The sequence below is a fragment of the Ochotona curzoniae genome, unplaced genomic scaffold (genome assembly GCF_017591425.1).
Source record: "Ochotona curzoniae isolate NIBS_2020 unplaced genomic scaffold, NIBS_Ocur_1.0 contig_430, whole genome shotgun sequence".
Taxonomy (NCBI): Eukaryota; Metazoa; Chordata; class Mammalia; order Lagomorpha; family Ochotonidae; genus Ochotona; species Ochotona curzoniae.
In genome coordinates this window covers 5,922,879-5,930,723 of record NW_024466219.1, presented here as the reverse complement: position 1 = coordinate 5,930,723, position 7,845 = coordinate 5,922,879, and the positions used below count along the sequence as shown (strand labels likewise).

General features: G+C 39.2%; 1 long non-coding RNA gene across 1 annotated transcript; it reads right to left on the bottom strand.

Moving 5' to 3' along the window:
• Positions 1-204: 204 nt before the first annotated feature.
• On the bottom strand, positions 205-6,870 carry LOC121159802. The gene is made up of 3 exons (XR_005884445.1): positions 6,696-6,870; positions 5,829-5,833; positions 205-224 (listed from the first exon to the last, which is right to left on the bottom strand). It is a non-coding gene; the product is annotated as an uncharacterized LOC121159802 (long non-coding RNA).
• Positions 6,871-7,845: the final 975 nt, after the last annotated feature.

The window sequence follows — 7,845 nt, the reverse complement described above, 5'->3', positions numbered from 1 at the left end:
TGCTTTCCCAGGCCACAAGCAGGGAGCTGGATGGGAAGTGGAGCTGCCGGGATTAGGACCAGCGCCCATATGGGATCCCAGCGTGTTCAAGGCGAGGACTTTAGCCACTAGGCCACACTGCCGGGCCCTAATTTGTACTAATTTTTGAATTTGCTTAAATTGTACTTACTTCAATCTTCACTCAGTTTGCTAAACACACACACACACACACACACACACACACACTTATACATACACACATAAAAGGTCTGACCCTAGTCCTAAAAGCTCTGGTTAAAAATGAAGCAGTGAATACTTCTCAGTGTATGGAGTGGAAGCAGTATACTATTTTGTATATCCCAGGGCTACATGCTGTAGAGAATTATGCAATTATACCCATAAAATAATCTTGGAGTATTTTGCTTTCTTTATATTTTTTATATCTTTCTAATAAAAAGTAGAAGAATGAATTATTTTTGTGGAGCATAGTAAGAGAACATGTATATTGATTTTCCATTTTCTTGATAGAAAATAATGCCTCCCCAAGTTGGAGACAGTGTTATCTTGCTTTGCTCTAACATTTGTACTAAGTGCGTCATCTTTATGACGACTGTCAACTTCTGACCAATTGCCCCTTGAATCCTTAAACATGATCACTGTTTTTAGAACTTGAAAGAGTAAAATCAACCGGAGGACCGACATACAACTCTGCACTAGGGAGAGGACAATAGTTACATTTCAGACAATGTTCTTTAGAAAAAAATAGCGTAAGGAGATGATTCATGCAACTGTAAATTAGATTTAAAATAAACTTTTCATAATAAAAAGAAAACTGTCTATGAAAATCTGAGTGAGAAGAAAGAATTATTCAGCCTAGGGTGTCTGGAAAGTTTTGTGAGCCAAACTTAGACGCTCTCGGAGTGCGGTGTGTTTTGTCACCTGTGCTTCCTGCTCCAGGACTGCTTCTCCTGCTTTCACCTGCCGACTCTGTTCTTACCTGTTAAACCTTGCTCATTGGTTTGGCAGTGTTGCAGACTGAAATGTTTCTCCCCGTTGTCTCACTCCCTCGAGAGCCAGAAAGAATCTTGAGTTTCTATCATTTACTCCTTATCTCCGTTTGACAACTGAGTTTTGTTCCACATATGTCCTACCAAATGGAGAAGGAGGTCACAGGAGTTATGTGATTACCATTTAACTTTAAAGTGTATTTCTAAAATATTTATAAAAATATTTATTTTTACCAACTAACATTTCATTTATCATGTTTTTCTGACTTAGAATTTGAATCTCTTTACATGAAATTTACAAAATGTTCTCCAAAGAATGATTATTTCAATCCGTGAAAAATAGTATATGTTGTAATAGATCAGTAAGTATGAATTCTTCCAGCTAAAGAAAAATAATATATAATAAAATATGGCTAGCTAATTTTGCTTACCTAACATAGTGAATAGTTCATTTGGTTGGGATCAGAGCTTCTTTGAAAAAAAATATTTAGTAATTTCACAACAATTGGGAAAAGATAATATATATAATATATGAAATTCTGTAGACCTAATGTTACTTGCCTACTATGTTTCATTAATTTCAGGGAATATAAATGTACCAATAAAGCTCCATGTCTGTTTCTCCTGAAATTCATTTGTAAATACTCTATTAATCTATTAGAAGATAGATCCTTTGAGAAGTGTGAGCATTTTACAGGAAACCAGGAGAAGAGTAGAGCCCCTCCCTATGACATGACTAGCGTCATTACAAGAAGACAAAGAAGTTGGAGCTTTCTCTCTTTGATCAATCTGTAAAAATACATCAAAAAAAGCAGGTTTCTGTAAGCTATGAAGTGGGCCCTCCCCAGATGTGGGATCTCGAGTGCTTTGATCTTGGAACTTAGTGTCCTGAAAATTGTGAGAAATGGATGTCTATGGTTAAAGTCGGCTCACCTGTGGTAACCCTAAGTGACTGATACAGAACTGGGTGTTGAGAAATGAGGTGCTTGCTCTGACAAATACAGGAAAGCTTGCAACTGGCTTTGAAACAAGGTAATGGGTAGAGGCCAGGAAGCTTGCATATGAGAAGAGGCTAACATTTCTGTAAGAGAAATTCGAAGGATATTCTAGTGACTTGTCAAAGAATATACAGATTCTATTATTTTAGAACACATAAATGCATATAATAGTGAAGACTGCCTTATAGATAATCGTGATAGAAATATGGACGGTAAAAGATGACAAAGAACCAGGTTCAGCTGTGTTCAGGTTCATGGTTTTTGTTTTGGCAAGCAAAACAAATGATGGACTTGGATATTTAGCTTAGAATGTTTCTAAGCTAAATGTTGGACCATCTTAATTTTCCCAGAGAGCTTCTAATAAAATGTGAGAATTGAGAAATTCCAGGATAAATAATCATCTATCAAAAAGGAACTAGAATTTGAAGATTTGGAAAACCCTTAGTAATTGAGAAATATTTTGATGAAAAAAAAAAAAGCCAGGGATGTGGCTGAACAAGTATTTGATATGCAGTGATATGCTTGCTGAAAGTAGAACTATGGATTTAATTAACTATTCAGCAGGAAAGGGGCCTGTTTGTATCGAAAGGAAAGGAAATATTATGGAATTAGAGAAGGTGTTTGATTTCCCAGGATCTATAGGACAATATAGTGAAACTGTTCAATCAAAACATGTACTCTTTAAGGAAAAATAAGGATGGCCCTGGAAGGTGATACAGAGATGACTGGGTCACTGGGTATGTTCTAGATACAGAGATGATTGGAGCCACTGACTGTGCTCTAGATACAGAGACAGTAGGACAGACAGCCTCAACAGAGACCATGCAAGGGGGCAAGGTTGCCATGGCAATACAGGCAGTTTGCCCCTGGCAGAGCCCTGGAGGTGGGCTTGTTTCCCTATAGGATTGTGAATGGACGAAGCCCCCATAGAGCACCACAGTGTGTGCAGAACCCCACAGAGGCTTGAAGGTGACCTTGCCACTACAGGCAGTCTTGAGGACAGAACAGCAAGTCCAAGGGGATGGCCATAAACCTTTGCATCTCAAGGATTTCCTGTGGTGGGTTTCAACTTGTTTGGAATCAGCTCCAAAAGCACTCATTGCCGTTTTTGTCATTTTGGGTTTTTCTGTCCATAATTCTTTAAAAATATTTTAACAGGGTACAATTGATCATTAAAGTTTGTGTCCCATTATCTTTCTTTTGGGTCATTTGTTCTATTTTCTTCTTTTCTTGTTGTTATTAGTTGATCATCAGATATTTGGTTATTTTTCATTTATTAGTAGACGTCTCATGTTGAAATTTACCAACGTATGAAGGTTATCTACCTCTGGCTCTAGGCAGCCTTTTTGAAATTTTTGATTTAAGGGTGGACAATGAGTAATAGTGTGTACTCCTAATTGAGTGTCTGGGCCTCATCAAGAGAAGACAGTGTTCACTTTACTCCTGGCCACTGGAGTCTCATATTGTTTGGTTTAGAATTTTGGGGTTCAACTATATGAGATTGTTTATTAACCACCTTTCTTTCGCCTAGGTGGTATTTTTGCCCCTGTAGTTCCTTATAGCATGAAGAAATGGGACTAAGTATTTGAGTATCACATCTTAACTGAAGTTTAAGCTGAACAGCTGGTAATGTCAAATAAATCACTCTACTTTTTCTTCTTTACATGTATCTTAATCATACAACTTCAAAAAATTTACCTGTTAGACCTTTCCCTATGTTTTTGCAGGCCTATTTTAAGATGTCTTTTCTTTTGAAAAAATCATTTTTATATATGTATGTGGAAGGCAGAGAGGGAGAAGCAGAGAGAAGGAAAGAGAGGGAGAAAGAGAAGTCTTCTATCCATTGGTTCACTCCCTGAATGACAACAGCAGATCTGGATCTACTGAAAGTGAGGAGCTAGGATGCTTTTCAAGATCTGTTGCAGAGGTGCAGGGGCCTAAACACTTGAGCCATTCTTCCACCGCTTTCCCAGGCACATTAATAGGGAGCTGGATCACAAGTGGGGTGGCCGGAGTTAAACCAGCATACTTGGGAGATGCAGGCACTATAGGTGGCATATCATGTGAATCCTCCACCTGCAGCTTTGATCCACCTTTGATTCAGAAGTGATTTTTTTTTCTATTTTACTTTAACTGAAAGTCAGAGATACAGAGAGAGAAAGAGAGAGAGAGAAAGAGATCATCCACCCACTGATTCAATCCCTAAATGGTTTTAGTAGGCCAAGGCAGGCCAAAACCAGGATCTATGAAGATTGTAACAATCTTCATAAGCAGCTACAAAGCACAATTGATAAGTAATTAAACTTTAACACGTTAGGAAATACTACATGCATTCTTCAGAAAGTGAACTTTGTGAAGCCGTGACTCACTATTGCTGCACGGTGAGTGTATTTCCAATCGGTGTGCCCCAGAACCGCGGGCCGATGCTCCACTTCAGCTTGACACTGCTGAGCTAATGGATGCTTGAGAGACATGTGTGTGAAGTTGCACCTCCTTGCCTCACTCCGTCTTAATTTTCTTACTTTCTTGTTTCTGTGAATTAGATCTATATGCAAGCATAGTCTATAATTATTTTTTCTTCTTCACCATGCATTCTGAAGAATCACCAAGTCTTACTGTGTCTGTAAATTATTCTGTAACCCATCAATTTCTTTCTGTATTCACTGACAATTCACTGTCACTTTCCTGGCCTGGCGTTACTTCACCGTCGTAAGATCGCCTTAAATCTTTTCTTATTTTGCTCACTTTGTTCTCCTTGTTGTCTTCCTTGTTCCTTCTTGAGCTTTCCAGAAGGAGAAATACAAATGATGTCATTCTCCTTCTGGCTCATAAAAATTAACATTTTCTTTGAAATAAAATTTAAAATATAAAGTTTTTTTTCCTGAAAACTCAGCAGATGTAAATTTTAACTCTACCAGAAATAATTATCTGTTAGTTGTTTTTTCCTTGTTCTCTTCATCTTTTAACATATTTCAGTTAATACGGTTCAATACAGACAGTTCATGGAATACCTAGATTTAACAATGCTTCCGTTTGTCCACATAATCTGATAAAGATCATGAAATGGGGAAAGAAAGCTGTGTGATTATGGGAGGGATGTAACTCAGTGAAGACAATAATATGAGCTCTGTATGCTAATAATACTTTCACACATATGTATGTACAGATGTTTTATATGTGTGTTTATATGAACTTACCCGTCGGAGAGACAATATGGAGTATTTGGGCAACTTCACTTAGGAAAGTGATTTCGAATTCCATCTATTTTGTTGCAAATATCTGCATTCCTTTTATTTCATTGCCGAATGCCAGTTCATTATGTGTATTTGCTCTATCTTCTTTATCTGTCCCTCCACTGTTGCACGGCTAGTATCTTTGCTGCTGTGAGCTGGGTTACAATAAGCACGAGAGTTCAGCAATTTCCTTCACATGCTATTTGAATCTGCTTTGAGAATACTCAACAACAGGGACAGCTAAGCTGTGTGACAGATGTGCTTTAAATTCATTTAGAAATCTCTACATTACTTTCCCAATGAATATATTAATTTGAATTCCCATCAACAGTGTGTGGGAATTGTCCTCCCTCCGCATCGTCACCAACATTGATTATTGCCATATATATATTTTTAACAATAGCCCTTCTAATTGGAAAGCAGAAACAAATAAAAGACATACAAATAGGAAAGGAGGAAATCAAGCTATTCTTGTTTATAAATGACAAAATTAAATTTTTTTTGTTATTTAAAAAATATTTATTCATTGGAAAGGCAGAATTTTATGGAGAGAAGGAGAAACAGGGAGAGAAATCTTCCATCTGCTGATACTCCCTAGTGGTTACAACAACCAGAGCTGAGCAGATCCAAAGCCAAGAGCCAGGAGCTTCTTCTGGGTCTCTTATGTTTCTTCTGGAATCCCACTTGCAGAATTCCAAGGTTTTGAATCATCCTGGGCTGCCTTCCCAGGCCATAGCAGGGAACTGGTTAGGAAGTGGAGCAGCCAGGACACATACTGACATCCATATGGGATAATGGCACTTAAGCATGGAGGATTCGCCAGTTGAGCTATCACACCAGCCCCAAATGACATAATTCTATAAACATAAAAAACAGAAGACTTCACCAAGAGACTATTAGTTTGAACATGTAAATTAAGCAAAGTTGTAGAGTATAAAAACAGCATGGGATGTTCAGCTGCATTTTTATACCCCTGAAATGATCTTGTCAAGAAAGACTTAAGAAGAGCAGTCCTGTTCAGAAAAGTTGCAAAGCAGCAAACGAATAAAGTAACTTGAACAATAACATTGGGGCATAATATATTTAACCACGGACATGAAAGACCTCTATACTGAAACTATAAAATATCAGTGAAAGACATTGGAGCACACACACACACACACACACACACACACACACACACACACACACGTGAAAGGAGCGCGCACACACGTGAAAGGAGCACACACACGTGAAAGGAGCACACACGTGAAAGGAGCACACACACGTGAAAGGAGCACACACACGTGAAAGGAGCACACACACGTGAAAGGAGCACACACGTGAAAGGAGCATACACACACACGTGAAAGGAGCACACACGTGAAAGGAGCACACACACGTGAAAGGAGCACACACACGTGAAAGGAGCACACACACATGTGAAAGGAGCACACACGTGAAAGGAGCACACACACGTGAAAGGAGCATACACACACGTGACAACCTATTGTTATGGAGTAGATGTTAATATATGCAAAGTGTGCATCTCACCCCAAGCAAGCTGATTACAGATTCAGAGCAATCTGTGAAACTTCTAGTGATTGTCTTCTAAGAAACAGGAAAAATACTTAATTCACATGGTGACACAAGACTCAGCAAAGTGGCCTGACGTGGTGGCATAGTGGCTAAAGTCCTCTCCTTGAACGCCAGGCTCCCATACGGAGGCTGGTTTCAATCGTGGCAGCCCTGCTTCCCGTCCAGCTCTGTGCCTGTGGCCTGGGAAAGCAGTTGAGGACGGCCCAAAGCTTTGGGACCCTGCAGCTGCATAGGAAACCTGGAAGTTTCTGGCTCCTGATTTTGTACTGGCTCAGTTCCGGCTGCTGCAATCACTTCGGGAGTGAATCATAGGAGGGACATCTTCCTCTCTGTCTCTCCTCCTCTCTGTATATCTGACTTTGCAATAAAAAATAAGTAAATATTTAAAAACAAACAAACAAACAAACAAACAAAATACTCAGCAGAGGCCATTCACTCTTGGATTATACAAACTAAGCCATCTAAGTTACCAGATTCTGAGACAAATTACAAGATATTACAATCAAATATAATGGTACTGGTATAAAAAGTAGATTCATTCCAAAGTTTACAAAGTCAGATATACACGGAGGAGGAGAAACAGACAGGAAGATCCCTTATCTGCTGGTTCGCTCTCCAAGCAGCCACAATTGCCAGAGCTGAGCCAATCCAAAGCCAGGCGCTGGGTACCTTCCTCCAGGTCTACCAGCAGATGCAGGATCCCAAGGCTTTGGGCTGTGCTCCACTGCCGTGAGCAGGGAGCTGGATGTGGGCACCCAGGATTAGAAGTGGTACCCATATGGGATCCTGACGTGTGCAAGGTGAGGGTTTTAGCCACTAGGCTACCACGCCAGGACCCATTCCAAAGTTTAAACACATCCTTCTTTATTCCTTAATAATTTATCAGCTTGAAATAGATAAAAATAATCCAAATATGATTACTGAAACTGTGGAAGTGCTACATTAAAATGTTTGGTTTTTATTTATTGGTTTTCTCCCTGAAACGCAATGACCTTTCATGTGAGCCCTATTTTGTACTGGAGGTATGGGATTCCTCCTTCAAATATCTAT